This window comes from Sciurus vulgaris (assembly GCF_902686455.1).
Source record: "Sciurus vulgaris genome assembly, chromosome: 15".
Lineage (NCBI taxonomy): Eukaryota > Metazoa > Chordata > Mammalia > Rodentia > Sciuridae > Sciurus > Sciurus vulgaris.
Window position 1 is genome coordinate 22227451 of NC_136476.1, and position 22373 is coordinate 22249823.

At 39.0% G+C, this 22373-nt stretch overlaps 1 long non-coding RNA gene across 1 annotated transcript in view; it reads right to left on the bottom strand.

Annotated features, from left to right (window-relative positions):
* LOC306645383 overlaps window positions 1-22373 on the bottom strand; it is a 109109-nt gene that overhangs the window by 84897 nt on the left and 1839 nt on the right. The window lies entirely within an intron of this gene.

Genomic DNA, 22373 nt, shown 5'->3' on the forward strand with positions numbered 1-22373 from the left:
CTCAGCGTGTATGCCTTGCAGACAAGGAGTCACTCGCAGGGTCTTGCCTGCTGAGGACCCATCCTTAAAAAATCAGGCCAAGCCACTAAGTACAACCAAAATTGAATTCAATACGATTTGAAAATATTCTGTTTACTGAAAGCCCAGAAGCCTGGTGTGTGAAGATGAATCCAGGGACAGGCAATGGTAGTTAAATTTGTACATTTTTCTTTCTTGTTGCAATTTTATCTTTTCTGAGCAATTTAATGAAGACTCCAGAGGACAGAATTAAATGTCTGCTGGTTCAATTACCAAATAATGAAAAGGGCAAAAAGGAGCACCATGTTCTGTGTGCTGAGCTGCTATATCAGCCTATTCTTAGAGTGAAAATCATTTCTTTGCTGTTCACAATCACATTTTGCCACCCACAAACCATACAGACAAGTGTTGGGGGAAAAGGCAGAAACCATAAGCTGTTACTGATCCTCCTCCATAAGGTGAAAGGGCTTCCGCCTGAGGAGGAAGCTTAAAGACAGCCACAGCAGGAGCCAGGGGCATGTGGAGGCCACGGTCTTCATTACAAAGAAGAATCAGACTATTTTAAATCTACCCTTTAAGGAAATTCCAATCATCCTTGACCATACTTAATTAATCTGTCCTTAGGACAACATGCAGAGAAAGACTGGGAAACAAGAGACTGATCACCAAGGATTTCAAGGACTCCCTGCCATCCCTATCAGTACTGGGCAAGGCACCCCATCCCTAACCTACCTCAGCTGTACACAGAAAATAAATATTACTGTAACACAGGGCTGGGGTTGTGACTGAGTGGTAGTATGCTTGCCTAGCATATGTAAGGCACTGGGTTCAATTCTCAGCACCACATATAACTAAATAAAATAAAGGTCTATCAACATCTAAAAAATATTTTAAAAAAATATTACCGCAACACAGACATCCTCTACAAGCTGTAGTACCTTGGGATTCATTAGAACATTAGTTTTGGTTGTGTTTTTTTTTTTTTTAATAAATTTTTATAGTGAAATTTTGAAAATTCTTAATTGATACAAAATTCTACATATTTATGGAATGTGAGATATTTGAATATCCATATACAATGTATAATGATCAGATCAGAGCAATTGGCATATCCATCACCTCAAATATTTATTAGTTCTTCATGTTGAAGATATTCAATATCCTTACTACAAGCGATCTTGAAATATGAAATTAATTGTTGTCAACCAGAGTTATCTACTGTGCTGCAGACTTTAATATTTATTATTCCTATCCATCTGCATCCCCATATCTCTTGAACATTGTCTCTCCATCCTTTTTTAGCTCCCCCCACCAAATATAGGATTTAATTATTTAAAAATAAGTCTTCCTGGAAATACTGTACAAGGGAAGATGCAGTTATATACACACTCCTCTCACATCATTGCTTTTAGTGAGAGTCTGTCCATTCATCCTGCTTTAACATCACTAATAAACACTAACATTGAAAAAGGTTCAATGGATAAGTCATCATACAGCTTCTTCTTCACCTTTAATTTCTTTAGTTCATATAAAGAACGAATCATTTTGAGCAAATCACACTGGAATATTTAGATAAGGATAATAATGTATATAACTGATCCATTGTAAAAAGTATACATATATGTAGATCTATATACATACATGTATGTATGTAGACATACACACATGTGTATATGAATTACACATACAAATGTACATTCATCTTTATATATGAACATATACACACATTCATGCATATACATTAAGGTAAGAGTGAACAAAACCCAGTGAAAGTGAATATGGTAAAATATTAACAGGTGAATCTAAGTAAAGGGGATTTGAGTAGTCTTTGGACTTTTTTTTGTACTTATCTATAAGCTTGAAATTATTTCAAAAAAATGTTTAAAATTTTTGGTTTTTTTTTCCCTTTTCATACGTTTTATATTGGCTTCTTGCGTGAGACCTTTATAAGTGAATAGCATTCACATTGAATCAAAGGGTCCATGGGGGCAAGCCCATTTCATGAGAATACACTGAGCCTGTTGATGTACTTAACTGAAATAAGAATTTTCCTGGAGAAGCCAGAAACATTCTGGAACACAGAGAGTTTCAGAATGACTCCTCCCAGGGTGTGCTGGCAATTACTAAGCGTTTATGCTTGGGTCAGAGAAAGAGTTATATTAGGGAATGCACGACTATCTCTAGTTAATTATTTCCTCTCTCTCTTAGCATACTATAACATAGCATATTAGATTTTTTTTTTTTTTTTTTTTTTTTTTTGGCACTGGTGGTTGAATCCATGGGTACTTTACTACTGGCTACAGGTCCAGTCTTTTTTATTTTTTATTTTGAGACAGGTTCCATAGGTTCCTCCCTGTGTTCCTGAGGGCCTTGTTAAGTTGCTAAGACTAGCCTTGAACTTGAGTTCCTCCTGCCTTAGCCTCCAGAGTTGCTGGGATTACCTATGTGCCACCATGACCAGCAGGATATTAGATTTTTTAGGTTTTAAAAATAACTATATACAGTATCTTAAATCACTTTTTTTGTTTTTTAGACAGGGTCTCACTAAGTTGTTGAGACTGGCCTTGAACTTGTGATTCTCCTGTCTCAGCCTCCCAAATTTCTGAGATTAGAAGTCTAGACCACTGTACCTGGTTTAAATCACATTAAAAATAAATGATAAAACACACTACATGGAAGAAGGAAAAACCCTGAATTATTTATTCCACTCTTGGGGAGGAGATAGCTCTAATATGAGATGAAACAGGATCAACTCCTTATTAGAATAGAAACTCTTTAATATAGGAATAGACCTTAATCACTGCTGTTCTTCCTGTGCTGCCTCCCAATGTTATTATAGGATTCAACTGTATGAACGTATACATGAATGAATGAGCAGCAACTAAGACAAAGATCTAAACTCAACTCCTCATCCTTAAGAAAGCATTTAAAGATTTGATCAGCAGCCTTTTTTATCTCTGAGGTTCTCTATACAAGTTTACAATCTCTATCATTATTTTTTTTAAGAATTCCACATGTAAAGTTTACTAGGACTATTAGGAAAGAGACAACATAATGTACAAACTGGAAGAAGATACTTGAAACATATTCAACTCACAAGGATGTATATGTTCCATATGAATATGGAATTCATTCCTACAAATAAATCAGAATCCATTCAAAAGAAAAATTGTCAAAACAACAACAACAAATGTGAACAGGCATTTTACAGAAGGGAAAGCACAAATGACCAAAATGCTTGCAAAGATGCTTAAAGTCATTAGTTAGGGGGGAATACAAACAAAACCCTCAAATATCATACATAAACACCAGAAGGGCAAAGGTTCCTACATCTAACAATATCAAAGTGCTGACAATGACATAAAACAGTGGCACTCCCATGTACTACCAGAGGGAGTAAAAATTGTTACAACCACTTTGGAAAATATTTGGCATTATATAGCAAAGCAGAAGATATGCATGCCCTATGACCCAACAATCTCACTTGTAGGCACATGTCCAAGAAACTCTCACCATGATGCAGTGAGGATTGTGTAGAAGAATATTCACAAGAACATTTTTATAACGGAAGCCCTCCAAAGTCTGTGGACAGTGTTGTAGACTAACAACCAGAGTGTTACCATGGGACACTATGTAACTTTAAAAATACAGAGACGACAGCTGGAAATAAAAAACAGAAGAAACAAAAAATTAAAAATAAATAGGCAGCAGTATCAACACAGATGATCTTCCAAGAACATAATGTTGAATGAAAAAAGCAAGCTACACAGGGGAAGTTCACAAATGGCTTGCTTTTAGGAATAGGAAGTTGCAGTAACAGTTCAAAGAACAAGAGAATGATAAACAAAAATTCAAGATGGAGGTGACCTCTGCTCAGAGCAGAGTGGTACTGTGTTCAGGGCAAGGAACATATGCCTTTGAAGGAAACACTGATATTTCTTTTCTAATTTTTTCCCAGTACTTAGGATTGAACATTGAGCCTTGTACAAATCAAGCAAGCACTCTACCACTGAGCTACACCCCCAGCCCAATAGTTTGTTTCTTAAAAGAGGTAGTATGTTGTTGTTCTTACAATGTATGCATTTTACCAATATTCTTTTGTGTGTAGCCAATAGCTAATAAAATAACCATTAAGATTTGGTAAAGAAGCAAATGATTGAAAATATTTTCTTCAGAACACATTGGAAGGAGAAAAGAAGTCCAACAAACTTGTAGACATCAAGTCCAGTGGTTTTCCCTCCAAAATGCCATAACCACTTACCAGTTCCTTACTGGGGCCCTCTTCGCTCACTCACTCCAAAATCAACAATCGGTCAACATTACCAACTGTTCAGGAGTGGAGGAAAGTTTCATGCGGCTTGCTTGAAGCAGCAGCCATGTTTTCTTCTCTGTCATCCTGCCCCTTGTGAAAATTCAGTCCTTCTCCAGTTGTGAATGATAAGCACATTACCCTGTTCACATGCTGCATATACACCCAATTTCTGTAGCTTTGGTTGGATAATTATATCCAAATATCACTGAAAGCTATTATTAGCTCTTAATAATAACTCTTAACTTTGACTTATTTTCAAATATTCGTACATGTTTCATAAGGATAGTGTAGCATATACTTAAAACGAAGTATCTCCAATTCAAATCTGAAATCTGAAAAAGAAAGAAAAACGAAAGGAAGAAAGGAAGGCAGACAGACAGATCTGTCTGTTCCTCCAACTACAATCCTATAGACACAGGCCCTTATGAAAATCTGAAAGTGAAATCTGAAATGAATGGTGCAGCTGTATTAGCACAGAGCTTAAAGAGAAAAAATAAATAAAAAATAAATCCAATTCCAGTGAAATCTGACTTCTCTCCTGGTGGGTCAAAGAAGATAAGAAAACACTCACATTAAATAGGGTTAATAGTAGCCTCTCTCTAAGGTAGGCTGTAGGATGAAATAGTACGACATGTGTGCGAAGAACTTGGTTCATAGTTGGTGCTCCTCAAGTCAGTGCTATGATTATTTCAGCTTCTTTGTAACAAGGATTGCTTTTAGGATGCTTAGGGCCAAGAACAGTAGTGTCTATAAGGAGTTCAGTCCACCAAACCATCTCATGAGTTTTGGAATAACATATGTATGTTTAGAAATAACTGATGATATAGTCTTAAAAAAATAAAAAAGTGAGGTGTGTGTGTATATATATTTAATATATATATTATACATGTATATATATGTGTGTATATATATATATATATATATATATATATATGGTTTTGTTTTTACAGTCAGGCTTCTTCCACAAATTTAGGGAAATTTCTAAGGAAGGTGAGAGGGTAGAAAGGTAGTAACTGATGAAATATTTCTTTCACTTTCTGTGTTTAGACCTAGAACTTAAAATTTTTAAAGAAATGCCAATCACCAGCATAGAAGCCAACATGAACCTATGTGCTGAGAGGCAAGGGGTGGTCGGTACATACTGGGCGCCTCCCCGCTAACACCATTGATGTGGTGAAAGCCTGATTCTCAGTTTGACCACTGAAAGTCAAATTGCTGTATTTCTGTTTCATTGGTAACTTTATCCTTAGCAGTTCTGGCACTACTTTTGAACAAGGCATTATCCTTGGCTTTAAATCCTCATAAAAACTACATGAGTACATGGCATAATTATGCCCACAGAATAGATTTTTTAAAAATCTGAAAATCAGGAACATTGACCAATCAGCCCAAGTTCACCTCGCAGTAAGTAGAGAGGTCAAGCTCTGAATCTGAACATTTCTGCCTTCCAGGCTTGGGTTCCATATTGTCATACATTGCTGACTTACATTCATCCTCCATAAAGCTGACATTTCAACACAGGGATACCAGTAGGCAGTCTTACAAGGAAACAAACTAGTATTTCTTGTTGGAAAATTTAGGAAAGTTAAAAATGTTTGATAGCAGGAAAAAATCTCCCCCCAAACAGGAAATATCAAAAGGCTTTGTGTCTGGGGGTGGGGTCATAACCACAATATCATGTTGTGCTGACAGACTGTGCCATGATTCTGGAAGAACATGCTGCTAGTAATGGGTTTGCAAGTGCTCGTTTTATTAATTCTAGAGCTGAGGCTGTACCCCATATGGTTTCCTAGAGTTTGAGTAATTAGGTGCATTATCCATTTAAAATGTCACCCAGACTCTAAAATAGGCTGTCAGGCTGTCTGTACTTTTAGAAATACCAATATTCTCTTCTCATCTTCCCTAGTATTATGGTTTAAATATGAGGTGTCCCACAAAAGCTTACATGTGAGACAATGGAAGAAAGTTCAGAGGCGAAATTATTGGGTTACAGGAACCTAATTTGTGCATTAATTCACTGATAGGAGTCACCTGGATGGTAACCCTAGGAAGGTAGGGTGATGTATGGATGGAAGAGGTGGGTCATTTGGGGCACACCTTTGGGGTTTATATTTTGTCATAGTGAGGAGAGTTCTCTCTCTCTCTCTCTCTCTCTCTCTCTCTCTCTCTCTCTCTCTCTCTCTCTCTCTCTCTCTCTCTCTCTCTCTCTCTCTCTCTCCCTCCCTCCCCTTCCTGGTACAATGTCATGAGCTACTTTCTTCCACCACACTCTTCCACCATGATGTTCTGCCTCACCTTAGGTCCTGAGGAATGCAGCCAGCTGTCTATAGATTGAAAGCTGAAACCATGAGTGCCAAAATAGACTTTTCCTCCTCTAGCTGTTCTTGTCAGATTTTTTGGTCACAGTCATGGAAAAGATGACTAAAACACTTAGGAAACACAGCATCTTCACTGGGATATGGACCATTGCAAGAACACTGATGACTACCATTTAGGTTGCAGAGGTCATTAAGTTGGAGAGTACAATCTAGTGTCCCAAAGAAAAACACACCATGTTCAGAAGCCCTCTCCAGAGCCTTCTTCAATATTCCTTGGGTTCAAAGTTCAACCCAACCAAAATGTGAATGCAAATTAGCAGAGAATGGAAACTGTACCTGGAAGCTCTGGTGATGTATGCCCTAGAAATGTGTCAATGGAGCTTTTTGTCTAATTCACCAGCGCGACAGGAAGCACGACTTCAAACACTCTTCTTCAGTGATCTTGATACTGCAGACTAAAACCCAAAGAAATATTTTACCTTTAGGAGAGAGACTGGGAAAGGGAATGGAGAGAAAGAGAAAAGGGGCAGAAATGGAGGGGAGCCTGATATGGTTATGATTTTAACAAATTAGTCCATTTGGTAGGAGGATACTCTCTTAGACCCAGACCAAATCTAGAGAAAAAGTAAAACATGACAAATTTAGGCAATTTTCTAAATTTGTTGAGTCAAAATACTCTTAATCATAGGGCTATTTCAAAAAAGAGGATAAGCCTTGAAAAAGAGTCTGATCTTTGGCTAGCATTATTCAGATAATCCCATCTGCTTCCTCTTTGTGTGTAGATGAAGAAACTTAACAAGTGAATGTTTAGTAATGTGACTGGGAAGAGAGAGTGGGGAGGCACAGGACATGTCACCTTATCGATAAAGGCCATGCAACTTTGGAAATAATGCCATGGAGGGCCAGAGATAAATTCAATAATGAAAAACTATAGTCAAAGCAAATATTTAGGCTCTAAGGAAATATAATGCCAGAACCCTTTCCAGCTGGGGTTTCCAAGCCTGCAGGAAGACAGAGGATGTAAAGACAGATCATTTCATTATACTTTCTTACACAGCACCACAGGAAGCCTTGGAGCTGCCTCTAATTATATTTCTTTATTCTCACAGAACATCATATGGAGCTTATTTTTTATTCTACCATAGGTAAATGTTCACAGACCTGGCATATTTGAGGATCTTGGCAGATATTAAGTTATGTTTTCATGCCCTGGAAAAAAATAGTCCCCCTTAAACAGAATCAAAAGAGATTAATAAAATCCCCTTGTATTTGTAGAGAATTTTATAGTTTCCCAAAGATGTTCCCTAGACATTAGATATTTGTTGCTCATGCCTCCTTGGAATAGATAATACATAGTTTTGTGTCCATTTCATTGATGAGAAAATTGAGGCTCCAAGTTACTACATAGTTTTCCCAATGTAACAGGGTTAGTAAGTGGCAGAATGAAGATGCGAATCCAGTGACAAGCCCTCCACACCACTGTGGCTCTCTTTTTGTACAGCAAAAGATAAAAGAGCAGAGTATGAAGAACAATATATGATCATTAAAGAGTCTGCATCTCTAAGTCACCACTTCAGGAAAATTCCCTCAGAGAATACAGGGCATGGCATGATCATGAAATAAATTGTATTATGATCAACCACTGAGATTTAGGGATTGCTTGCTTTAGTAACTGGAATAAAACAATCCATCCATTTCCCATGGGTGATATTCCCTCCCTTCATTTTTCTACCTAGAAACTCATCTTTTAAGATGAGATTCCTTCCCTGGCTTCTCCAATCGGTCTAGCTAAGGCTCTCTGTCACCTCTTATGCAGCGCTCTGTATATCATACATATGATGCATGTATCACAGAATATCTAAAACTTTTTTTTTAGTTGCAGATAGACAATGCTTTTTGTAAAATCTATTTTTATGTGGTGCTGAGGATCAAACTCAGTGCCTCACACATGCTAGGCAAGTGTACCACTGAGTTACAACCCCAGCCCTGTATCATAGGAAATTGCAATTATTTTTGCATATTCTTTTCTCCCTTGCTTGGCCTATGAGCTTTCCTAAGGCAGGAGTCATATCATTTCTCTCTCAACACCTAGCTGGCACTATGGGAAATATAAAAACATGAATATTTGTTGGCTAAAGGGGATTAAGGGGATGACTCAGAAATGGCAGTTTCCTAATTTCAACATCATTTTGAAATATCTCTGGAAAAGTCCTGTGACTTTTGTCAGTCATTTGGACTCTGTAAATGTTCTCAGATCATAAGTAGCACCCAAAGAGGATGAGCTCAGGAGACCCTTGCCTTATTCAAGGAACGTATCCTGAACAGTTTCACTCAACATTCCTTGCCTTCTGCATCTGTCCTATAATCTATTTCTTGGCTCCAAGTTACCTCATAGGCTCTTTCCTCCTTTCTACTCATTTTGCCTTCGTGGTCTCCACCCTTCCTCTCTAACCATGATCTGAACATGAACATGGTCACTCTTCTGAATGACCGAGGGAGTCATTTGCCAGATCCCCCCGCTCTGACACAGGCCTCCTTGGAAGGTTGCATGTTTGTTCCTGCCACAGGGCCTTTGTACATGCTGCTCCCTTTCCTGGGGTGCCCCCCACTATGAAGTCTGTGCTATCAGTCTATGGTCATTTTTTAAAACCTCCTCAGTGCTTATTGTGTCATATAATTTCTATTTTATCTTTCAGATCTATTCCCCACTCTTCATCCTGCTCTTTAACAGGAGCCAGGCCTACATGGGCTGTCTTACCACTGGACTCTGGTTGGAATCAGTCAAGAGCAATGCCAGCAGGCAGTCAGAGAGTGAGGATGGTGAGGCCAGATCATTTCTTCCCTAGACTTTCCCCTTCCTGGGCCTTCACAGATTTATTGTATTCCTCTTTACCCAAAGTCACACGTCTTGTTGGGCTCCCATTTCTTATGGGTCTAACATATAGCAGAGATACTCACAAAATCTTTTTAAGAATTGAATAAATGAAAATCTATTTTGCTTCTGAAAACAGGAGAGAGATTCACAATCCAGACTATACAGTTACAACTTTTCTCTGTGGTTTCCTGTAATCTTTAGGCCCAGGGTGGTAACAGGTCCCCACTCTTGCTAGTGCAGGGTACAATGCCATCTCTTGTTGGTTGATTCCCTTAACTCTGCACATAGCTTTTGAAAGGATCAATGTTACTTAACTGTCCTGAAACCCTGCATGTGTGCTCTCTCCCTTCTGCAGCGACCCTTGCTGATCCACCAACTCATCCTTTGCCTACTAACCTCTCTACCCAGAAGCCTCTCCTGGTCTTTTCTCCCCTCCCACTCCAAGTCCTGCTACGTACTTCCTTATCGCCACCTTCTCATATCCTTCCTTTGTAACACTCACCATGGTTATAATTTTTCACCCCATGAATGAGTATTTGATTAATGTCTATTCTTACTTCTGGATAGTAATCTTCATTAAAGGAGAGACCCCCATCTGTTTCTCATTCATTACTGAAATGCTGACACGTAACACAAGGTCTGGCCGTAGTAGAGGTACTCCCTGAACCTCTGTTGAATGAGCTAGATAAATGAAATTGTCTGCCACTTCTGAAATTAGGGAACAGATTCATGATCCAGAAAATATGGTGCACAGAAAATGTGTCACCTTCCTAAGAAGGCACTTTGTGCCACCAGCATATCAGGTCTTCTCTAATGTAGTGATTTTATGAATCCTTCAAAGCATGACTTTATTTTGACATTGACATATTATCATTGCTTTACAATCCAGTTAGCTCTTGTGCACCAAGTTCCTCTAGAGAGGGAATTCATCCTAGGCTGCCCGTTGCATAAATAGGCGGTAACTACAGATACAGTCATTTTAAAAAAAAAAATCTAATATGAGGCAGCATCAGATAATGGTGGGAAATATCAAGCAGGACCAATAGGGAATAGTCAACAATTGATCTGCACAATAGTGCCAAATATTCTGTGAAGGTGTTGGTAAGTAAAGTTTAAAAAGAAAGGATCATCATTTTGCTTGTATGGATGTTTTTAATTATCACATGCCCTTATGATTTCCTGGAGGAGGGAGGAAGGGATCCTGCAAAATGTTTGGACAGAGCTCATATAATTCCAAGTGAGTTCAAATGTATTTTTTATTAGCTTAAAATGAATAAGGAATATCCAGGTCCTTATGAAACTGAAATCAAACTATCCTGAAACAGAATAAAAATAAGGTAAATATTTACCATTTGTTGTATACTTATCCTATCCTATGCCTTTCTAGTACTTTTTAGGGACTGCCTGATTTATTTGTGACGAAAATCTATAATGTGGGTACTGCTGCTTTCCTATATTATAGATAAAGAGACTGAGAATCAGAGGAAGTAAAAATGAGGCACTTAATAAGTGGCAGATATAAGATTTTTTAAATTACCTAATTCTGACCCTATGTTCTTACCAACCCTTTCACTTCAATTCTGTTGTTCTTTGTATTGTTCAGAATGGGATGCTATTGGCCTTATTTTTCACCCAGCTATTAATAATTATTTTCAAATACTGAAGTCCTGATTATCCCCTAGTTAACTCCTATGATGCCAGTTATTATTTATTTATTTCATTGCATGCTTGCACATATCAATGGCTGCTCAATTTGCAACAAGCCAACTACCATTGTTGTATGTACTATATTCCTAATTATTGTGACCTACCTTTCTGTGCACTTCCAAAGCCATCTCTCCTTCCTGCCCCCATTTTATTCTACCTGTAGCCACCCTATTAGAAAGCCCAAAGTTGGACCTCACCCATGCTCTTGCATGTACTTTATCATCATTGTTAGCTGCTATGGACTGCCTGACTCCACAGACTGACCAAACTCTTCCAGCATCCAAACTATAGGCTGACAGGTTAACTGAGCAGTTTCTAGGAAGAAACACAATGAGGAAACTGCACAGTTTTTTGTAGTCCATCACATCTACTAAGCATCTCAATGGTTGCAGAAAACATCCATTTATGGCCTTTGCAGATAAGACTTCAATCTTGTTCAAATAATTAGAACTTTGCAGGAAAATTCTTCAGTAATTGCTCCTCATAAGACATAACTCTACATCTGTTGTGCAGTGAAAATTCCTTTTACCTAGAGGGTAGCCTGTGTTTAATAAAGCATCATTGATGCCTATAAGCACCTGTATTTCATTCTGCCTAGTCTTTGGCAGGGGACAGATAAATTGTATCCACCATTTTACCAATTCTACAAGTACTTTCCTCTATGATTAAGGAATATATGAAGTATGCGGACCACCTTTAGCTCATGATTAGCCCCTCTACAGATGCTACCAATACATTCTGACAACAATCACTGAGCTCTAAACCTCGAGCACTGATTCATTCATCAGTCGTTTATTAGGTGCTTCCTATTTTGTGTCAAGTACTTCCAGGGACTGGAAATGCAAAAGCAAGTAGAGCATGACCATTTGGTAGAAGGAATGAGACATGTAGATCAAGACATAGAGGAAAGAAATGCAATGATGAGTTACCATGGTGATGACAGAATTATACAAAGGGCATGGTGGGAGTATGAAGGAATGTCTCCTGTACCAAGCGGTCTGTGAAGACTTCACCAAGATGACCTGGGGAATGAAAATTGAAGTGATTCCACACTGTGCAACTTGAGTGGAGAGAGAGGCACGATATCTGGGAAGTATGAACAAAGGCACCCAGGATGATAAAGCCAGTCACATTTTTGCCTCAGGAGCATGATGCAAGTTTTGAAGGAAGAAGCAGAGGCATGGTTGGGACATGAACATGGCAAGGGTGAAAAACAGAGACACTGGTAGATGCATGATCACAGACTCTTGTGTATAAACATTTTGATCCTAATACAAAGAAGGATCAAATATTTTAACAGAAGAATTGTTTCAATGTTGCATTTCACTAATACCATGAATAGCATGGAAGGGATGGCCACAAGATCACGGAGAGCAGGCATTGGCAGTTCCTAACCAATATCAGTCCCTTCTCCTTCCTGCTTCCATTAAGAACTTCACTTTCACTAAGTATTTACCCTCCTCCACCCTCAGTTGTAAGGAGGGGACATTTATTGGTCTAGGGCAATCATTAGGTGATTCCATTCCTCTTCATTCCTAATGATGGGTTTAGACCTAGGTGATACTAATGTGCTAATGGAACCTGATGGGAAATCTGATGGGAAAGATTTCTCCCTTTTAAAGGACACAGGAAAAAAATGCCTCTTGCTTCCTGAGTTTTGTTAAATTTGGATATGATGTTCAGAGTAATTGGATTAAAACATGGTGTCACACTACTTTTGACTGTTTAAGTCAGTTTAAGATGGGATTTTTCTCCTACATGAATTCAAAGTTATCTTAACTTGTTCCAGTAGGAAAAGTAGTTGAAAAACTTTTGCATAATTCCAGGAAAGATAAGAACGAAAATGAAAACTAAGAATTAGCTATGGGACCAGAAAGAAGTGGACAGATTGTGGAAATGTCAAGAACCTAAAGATTCTAATAGAATCTAAAGGATTTGGATACTGGAAAGGAGAAGAAAAGGTCCAGAATGACTCTGAGTTTGCTGGTTTGTATAGCTGGTTATAAAACATTCTGCTTTTGCATCACACCAGAATAGAGTACTTGCCTTGCTATCTGACCAGAGGAGTCTGAGAAATTGATTTCCAAACTTAAATCTTGTTTCATTGCTAATGTTGCTGCTGCTGTTGCCACTATAGTCACTACTGCCTGAGGAGCCTGTTGCAATGGCTTCTCCTAGTGCCTCATGTTGTTCATGGGCACAGCAAAACAGTGCACACCTCATCTACTTCCTACCATAGAGCTTCTTTGCTAGGCAGGAGCAAGCACTGTAGTATACATGTGGCACCCATGTAGGGACACCCTTGAAGGTCAAGGGACCTAAGTGACATACTTTGAGCAATGGAAGGTGGCAGCCAATGGATAAATTGTTCCTCTTTTCTCCCCCTGGATGAACTATTAGAGGAGAACTTTTGAAGACATCCTCTGACATCAAGCAGATTTTCATAAAACTTTAGCCTGCTCAGTAATGTGCTCTCCCTCTTTCCCTGCCTCACTGGCCTCTTATCCTGCTTCTGCTTTCCTGAAATTTCAGTCCCTGATAAAGTTCCAGTATAGAAATCTTTGCCCCATGCTTTGTGATTTAGGGACCCTACACTAAGAAATTGATGGTAGTTATAAAAAAACAAAAACAACAACAACAACAAAAAACCAACGTGTGTTTATTGACTTTTTCCTGTGATTCTTTCTATTCTGGTTTTCTGGATCTTCTCAATTCTAAACCTAAGCCACACTCTGAAGCTTATTAACTGTGTCAGTACCTCAAATTTAGGACTATTAGTGAAAAGAGGATTTAGGTAGAAGCTTCAAATTCATCAGAGTTCAATTTCTGGTTCAGTGTCAGGAAAAAATAAAAATAGGTTCTGGTATAATACTTTGAAGAGCTTATTAACTAATTGTTTTATTCACTTTAACTGCTTTTTAATGACCTACTCTCTTTATATGCTTATTTACATCCTGGAAATCACATATTATAATGAAGTCATGTACCTTAGAAGTTACTGTTACACAGAGTCTTCTATATTAGCCTTTAAAAAGTGAGTAGCTTCCCTGAATTGGCTCTTCATGGCACTGTCTTAGAGGGAAAGTATAAGATTTGGAAATTCAGCCCTAGGAAATTTCTAGGCAGAAGCTGGTTCCAATAAAACCATGTAAGTAAAATATAAATCCTTCAACATCCAATCCCTTTCCATGCATAACTGGTACACTCTGAATATCGCCTTAGCAACTGTCCCTTTGTAATGAGTTTGCAAAAGTGACACCTGATATAATAGTCATTTTGCCACTTCCAGTTCTTATAGGCACAAGGTAGAATTATAATCTCCTGCCCTTTTGAAATTAGGAGTACCCATATGACTTGTGTTGGTCAATGTAACAGAAGTAATGTGGTATGATTCTCCATGTTCTCTGTCTCTCTATGAAACAGGAACTGTTTCACATGGAGACTGTTCTTTCAGCCTGGGTCCTAAAGTAAGAATGACAGAAAGCAGAGCCTCTAGACAACTCATAATGGACATATGATGTGAGTGAGAAATAAAGCTCTGTTGGTTTAAGCCACTGAGATCTATGAGCTGGTTGTTACAGCAGCCTAGTCTATCCTATGCCACAGCCTGGGGAAATCACATTTTGAAGCTCTGATGATTTCTGATTCTGATTCCCTAGTTGTTTAAACAGCATTCTAGAGTTGTACGCAAACTCTCCATACTCACTAAACTCTTATAGCCACCATATAATTGATTCTTATCCCAATTTAAAAGCAACTTCAAAAAGATCAAGGTCATGTGTCATCATATCAAAAGGAGCAGAGATGATCTTTAAGTACAGACATATTTGCTAGAAATCCACCTACTGCCTTGTATCCTAAACCCCCAGCTTCCTTTTTTCCAGTTACCCCCAAAACAAGTCTGAGATCATTGCTTGTTCAGTCTTCTAGGTTCTCCTCCAAAGCTGCACTTTACTTTCATACCAAATGAAAGCATTTTCTTTTGCTAATTCTAGAATCTTTCTCCACTAACCTTTTAGATTCTATATAAGCTCAGAACCCTGCACATATATTATCTACTTCATACTCATAATCAGAAAATCCATTCAGAGGGTCTCTGTGGGCTTCAGGAGCCAAAGAAATCAGTTTAAACCTAGTCCCATTTTTTAAATTATAAACAAGTCGGGTACAACCTAGTTCCATTTTGTACCTCTTACTCATCTCTATTCCAGAGCATTCACCCCAGGAATGAGTTTTAGTGGTAGATACCTTAACTTGAACCTAGCCAGTCCTCTGGGTTGAAGAATATCCACCATTCAAAAATCTGTGCCTATTCAGAACATGTGACCTTACTTGTAAATAGAGCCCTTTTAGAGGTAATCAAGTTAAGATAGTCTGATTAGATTATAGTGGGCCCTTAGTCCAATGTGACTGGTGTCACTTAGAGAAGAGAGAAATTTACCCAGACACGAAACATGCAGGGATAATGTCAGGTAGCAATGGAGGCAGAGATTTAAGTGATGTGTTTTACAAGTCAAGGAACATCAAGGATTGCCAGCAACCACCAGAAGTTAGGAAGGATTTGTACCTGGAAGTTTCAGAAGAGCACAGCCCTGAAGAATTCTCAGTTTGGCATTTTTAACCTGCAGAACTGTGAGACAATTGATTTCTGTTGTACTCAAACTACCCCATCTCTGGTAATTTGTTATGGCAGCCCTAGGAAACTAAAGTAGCTTTCAAATCCGTGTCACAGGAAAAAAAAAAATGCATGCATGGGTGTATACAAACAGAGTCTAAAAGAGACTGTTTTACATTGTCATATCCTACCCTCCATCACACACATTCCAAAAATCACATAGGTAAGTAAAATATATGTTCATCAATATGTAGACAGTCTCTCTAACATTCCCCAAATCATCTTGAAGTACAGTCTTGGATACAGACAGACCTGAGTTTGCACATATCTCAAACCACTTAGTAGTATGTACCCTAGGGCAAGTTAACTAAATTTTTGTAGCTCTGGTCCCTATTGTCCACCTAATAACATGCATTGCCTCTGTGTGTTGCACAGTATAGTGAGTATCTGCCATTCTTCTGTGCCTCTGAGCATCTGCACTCCCTTCCCATCTTTGGAGAATGGTCCACCTCTGCATTATGAGGCAGTACAAGCCTCCTGCTGGAGAATGAAGGTGTCAGATGCTCTTTTCCAGCACACTTGAGCTAAAGCACAGACATGACCCAGGTCCTGCCAAAAAAGATGCACCTTGCATGGGAAGCTCAGAGTGTGAAGCTGAGGAGACTGCACAGAACCCACTCTGGTAAGGTCATGGCTACTTCCAGATGGTAAAGCAGCAGAGCAGAAGTTCTAAGAACAACACTGCAGACTAGTTTTGGGTGAAAGGCTGTGCACATTGCAGAGCTACGTCTGGCTGCACTGCTGTCTTCCTGTGATCAACTCTGCATAAGTTTGAAAGTTATTTTGGTTATGTAGTCACCATGCATAGTTATCTGATGTTCCTGTATCCTTTTGGGATTTTTTTTTTTTCTTTTTCTTAAATTAGCAGAGTTGGTTTCTGATGCTGGCAGCCAAGAACCCGAACACACAGAGATTAAATGAGATAGGATATGCAAAGCAGCTACCGGGAATCATGAGTCATTTCCTTCTCTCACTACTTCCCGACTCAGCTCTGAACAAGGATTCTGCTACCACTGGGTTAAGAATGATTCTCAGGATGAGAGGTAGAGGGTTAGAATCAGTGGAAGGAAGCAAGAACTTACAGACAGGGCTTTGTGGCAGATCTGTGCTACAACCCTCATTCTGGTCAACAATTAAGGTCAAGCCTTTCCAGTGTGGCAGGTTGACTCGAGGTATGTGGTACTTTAAAGTAAGAAGAGAATTTCAGAACAGGAATAGAAATGAACCTAAGGACTTTTGGGAAAAATGATGAAAAGCTCACACCAAATAAAACTCACATCAGAAGATCCAAAGTTCAAGCTCTGCAAATCTGCCTATCAGCTGACAGTCTAAACAAGTTGCTTTGCATGTTTGTTGTTATTTATGTTTTCTTTTAAGCCCCCAAATCCCTAAATCCCTTCTGCCTAAGCCAACCCCACATTTGGATGCACTAAGCAGCTGTTACAACTGGGGATTCTCTCCTGTGAAAATGCTGATTTGAAAAAATAATAAGCTCTCAGCTCCTGCTTACTCTCACAAGTTTCCAGCAACTGGTGCCCTGACAAATGAAGTGTCAAAACATTTCCAAATTAAAACCCCACAGCTCATACAACCCCACTCCCTCAGCAGGATGGACTTTCCCTGCTTGTACCCAGCACACATTTGAAGAAACTAAAAATAGCCAGATGGCAATTAACAGAAACTCCAAGGAGGGGAGATGGGGTAGGTTCCAGCAGGGTCAGTTTTCTGGACAGATTCCAAATGGAATTCTCAGCCAGCAGTGCTCTGGCCAAGAAAGGATTTTCATTAAAACTGCATGAAGGAGACAGAATAAAAACTTGAGATTAGGAAGACTGAAAATTATACCTGAAGTAGAAACTATAGTATTTTTCCCCAAGATCATCATCAACAATAATACTGGCTAATGTGTATTGTGTTCATATTACAGACCATGAACTAAATGCTTCGTACACATTGTTTCATCTTGGATTGACAACGACTCTAGGAAGTAACTATTACTCTTACCATTATTCTACTCTTACAGATAAAGGAACCAAAGCCCAGAGACAGTAGATAACCTGCCCAGGATCTCAAGACAAACAGGATAAAGGTCTAGGACAGGTACATGGGCAAGTGGCCAACTTGGAATTTTAACAGCTCTCTGGCTCCATAACTCATGAATATAACCATTATGCAATGCTACCTCATACATTTGTGGGGTGTCTTAAATAATGAAATGTTTTCATCTCACCCTTAGATCTGGGGAAACAAGAGTCTCCCTTAGCAATTTCTGCCAACCTTCCCATGGGTTATGTCATTTAGAAGGTATATGTGTGGACTCTGAAGATAGACTGAGTCTTAACCTGACCTTTTCATTTCTATTTATATAAAATCAGGTAAATAACCACCACTATTTCCAGACCCTAATTCTCTTATCTCTAGAAGAGCAATAATATTAGTAGTTATCACACAAAGTTGTAATGAAGGTGAAAGGAAGCATTGGGGAAAGCCCTTAGCTTGATGCTAGTGTTAAGTTCCTTAATAAGTAGTAGCTATTGGTATTGAGCATCCCAAACCCTTGCCCTTTCAGGTAGTCAATACTGATGCTCTTTTAGGAAGGCTATTTCAATGAGAAAGAATACAAGGATTTAGTGAAAAGGTGGGATCTGCCATAAACTCACAGGAGTTATTCTAGGACAGTCTTTGTTGTGATGAAAGCAAACAAAAGATAAATAAAAACATTTTGGATTTGTGATAGGATTGAAGTTAGGCTTACCAATCATCCCAGTTTATCAGGGACCAATGGGAGTTCAGGGACACTAAAATGGAGACTGTGTACTCCTTCAGTTTTCAGAGGGAAGAGGACAGTTACTCCCAAGAGAGGGCAGTAATGGAGGTAAGAATGGTCATCTATCTTTCCTCTTTTTTCCCCATAGTAGGAGCGACTCATCTGATGGGGACAGTGAAAATAGGAATGAGCATGCACAGTCCCAGTGCAGGCCTGGGGTCAGCTTGCCTACCCCTACTCAAGTGTGTGCCCTTGATCCTCTGTGGGAAGTTTAACCTGGTGAGCTCTGATACCCCCTTAGAGACCAAGTATTCAGCATACAAGTAGGTGGAAAGGTTCAGTTTAGGGGACAAGGGAATAGAAGTTTTATTTGGCCACAGGTCTAAGTCCCATTCTCGAACAGCAATATCACCAATAAAACTGACATTATGATTTCTATCTGACATCTGTGACAATTTCTAAATTGGTTCAGAACTCAAAGGGGGAAAGGGACATAATTAATTATTAATCATGTGATTAATTATCACCTTCATAAGCCCCAACAGATGGATGCCTATTTTATTTTTTTTGGCACATAAACCATTCAGGCAGGCAAGAATAGGGTATATTGAGAATCTCAACTCTTTAGAGTTGAGAGTGACATTAAAGATGAATTGGTCCAATAACTTCATTGTTACTGATGAAAAAGTGCAGAAATGAAATGGCCAAGAAATGTAATCCAGGAGAAAGACTTTCATTATGAAAATTATTAGTGAGATTAAGGATCTTTAGAAGCTATAATCAGAGTTTGAAGTAGATTATAGATAATAAAGAAAATAGATTATAGAGATTATAGATTAAAACTAGGTTCCTGCAAAGGGAGAGAAGTTTCCCTAAATAAAATCATCACATTCTCACCATTAAGAAGACAACAGTTCAGGGTTGACTTTTTTTTTTTTTTAATTAATTGGGAAAAAACCTACCTTAATTGAACAAGAGTGCTTACCCACAATCTTGAAGATCAGATAGTGACAAAAGAAACAAGCCTTTTCCCTCCTCCCTTCTGCCCATCTCTCACAATCAGATTCTTTGCCTAGGACTGTTTACTTCACAGCTTTATCCAGGCATGCTCCACTGACAAAGCCAGGTCCCTGGATATCTCAAGACCTATAACAGATGAGAAAATGTGGTCAAACATGACTATCTCTGGTCTCACTGGTTCTCTTACCTCACCCACCAGAGTACCTTGAGCAAGCTTGTAGAAAGCATCCCATCCTGGCTAAGTCAGAGGAGGCCCTTCTTACTCTGTACTGAATATAACTATAAAATTTGGACACAATGCACGGAGCAACTACTCGATGATTCTGAAAAGTAAATGGTAGCATGTAGACTGGGGAAGATTAATTGAAATCTTGCCAAACAGTTGTAAATTGACCCCATTTTTTCCTTCCCATAAACCCTGGCCTGAACTCAACACCCCAGAAATGGGCACCAGGGTACAGATCAAGAAAGCTCTTAGAGATGCCCTTTGGTTCTGACTCTAGGAGAGGGAAAGGGAATTCCTAATGCTCAGAGTGTGGAAATTCTGTTTTCCCTCCCTCTCCTTTCTCCCTTTCCCTCCTCCTGGCTTCCTTCCCTCCCCACCTCCTCTACCCCCAGTGATGCCGCATTAGTGGCAACATCAGTCTGTGGGAGCCAAAGCTGGAGAACCCACCTCTCCATTTAGTGGCATTGTTGTTCCCAAAGGGTGGGTCCACACCCCAGCACTTTTTCTCTCTCTCCTCTGTCTGTCTAATATGTAGGAAAAATCATGGAAGTACAGGGCACAGTGAGATTTTTAGCAAGTGACAAAAATACAGGGAGGCAGAAAATATCAAGATCATGGGAAAAAGAAGCTTAGCAAGGCAACAAATAAAGCATCTTGTATAGATTCTTAGGTTCATTTTCAACTTGTACATGCTTTGATCTGACAGTAATGGGCACACCAAAACTTGGAGACCTCCACTCGGGTACCAGACTGACCACTGCGTGACACACAAAAAGACAGATCCAAAGAGCAGCGCCAAGATATTGAAAACTGATCTGACGTGGGAATCCTAGCCCTCTGAAGATAACTATGGGATGAAACTTGTGGCCTGAACCTAACCAGCCTGTCTGCTAAAAAAAAAAAAAAAAAAAAAAAAAAGAAACCAACATTCGCCATGGGTTTTAAATAAGATCTAGAGACTCATAATGCAATACTCAGAATGGACAGTGTCTAGTCAATCCAGAATCTCTTAGCACATTATGAATCAGGTAAATCTCAGCTCCCATGGGAAAAGGATCAACTGAAGATAACATTGCAGTACACAGAGATTAGAATTATCTGATAGACATTGAAGCAGCTATTATAAGTAACTCCAACCAGCAATCATGAACACTGCTGAAACCAATGGAAAAACAGAAAATCTTAGTCAAGAAATAAATGATATAGAGAAGAACCAAATGGGAATTTTAGAATTAAAAAATACACTAACCAACATAAAAACATCATTGATGAGATTAATAGCAGAAGGGAGACATTAGAGAAGGAAGCCATGGGTTAGACAACTTCTAGCTGGAGGTCTATTGATCACTACTTTTTCATGCATCTTTTTCTCTATTTTGATTGACTGTTGTACAACTAACCACATGTAAGGAAAAGAATGAGAAAAAAGAGAAGGAAAGAAAATTTAGAGGCTCAAAGTAGAAACATTTTATTAGTTCTCCCAATTCTGAGCAGTTTCTCTGTAGTCTTGCTTATATCTGTTCATGCTCCTGCATTCAGCTGAAGACTGTTTGGACTCAGAGGTGCCAGACGGCCTCACTCCTAAATCTCCCAGTTGATGCTGGTTGCCTGCTGGGGGTTTCAGGTCTCCTCCATGTGACCTCTCAATTGTAGTAGACGATACTGGGCTTCTTCAGAGCGCAGTGGTCTCAGGGTTCCAAGAAGGGTATGAGTAGATGCCACAAGCTTGTTAAGGCCTGGGCCTATGGAATTCATATTATCTCTGTCATATTCTACTGGTCAAAGCAAGTCACAAGGTCAGCACAGTGTTAAGAGGTAAAAAATCAGACTGCCTTTGGATGAGAAGAGCAGCTACCTGACTTGGCAAAGTGGTGTAGATACAAGGGAGGCATGAATCATCAAGACCCTTATTTCAATATTGTACCACACCTCCTGGGAAATTCATGTAGCAAAGCTCAAACACTGTGGTTACACAATTATTACAGTGACAGAATTGACTGATGCTCAGTGAAGTTGGTTGTTTTGCCTAAGATTACATAGTTAAGGGGGAAATATGAAACTGGATTTCACAACTGCTGATTCCTCCGACCAGTATTCTTGTTTCTGAGATAAACTGTTTAGCCTTTAAAACACATACGCATGCATGCACACACACAAACACACACGCACACGTGCACACACACGTTGGCTTTTTTTAACTGGTAGAAGAATAATGGACAATGGTTGTTTAATGTGTTAGCAATCATGCATCATTTAGATACATTTTGTGAAGGAAATAAATGCATGCACACGTGAAGCCTATGAGAAAATTACAGTGGAGTGCCTCATGAAGAGCTATTCATTACATGGCAATAAAGCTCCTAACCTGTTCTGTGCAACAACACTTAGTACATTCAATATCTTGAGTTCTTGGCACTCAGAGCTTAATTTTTTTCATTAAGGTAAAATTTCATAT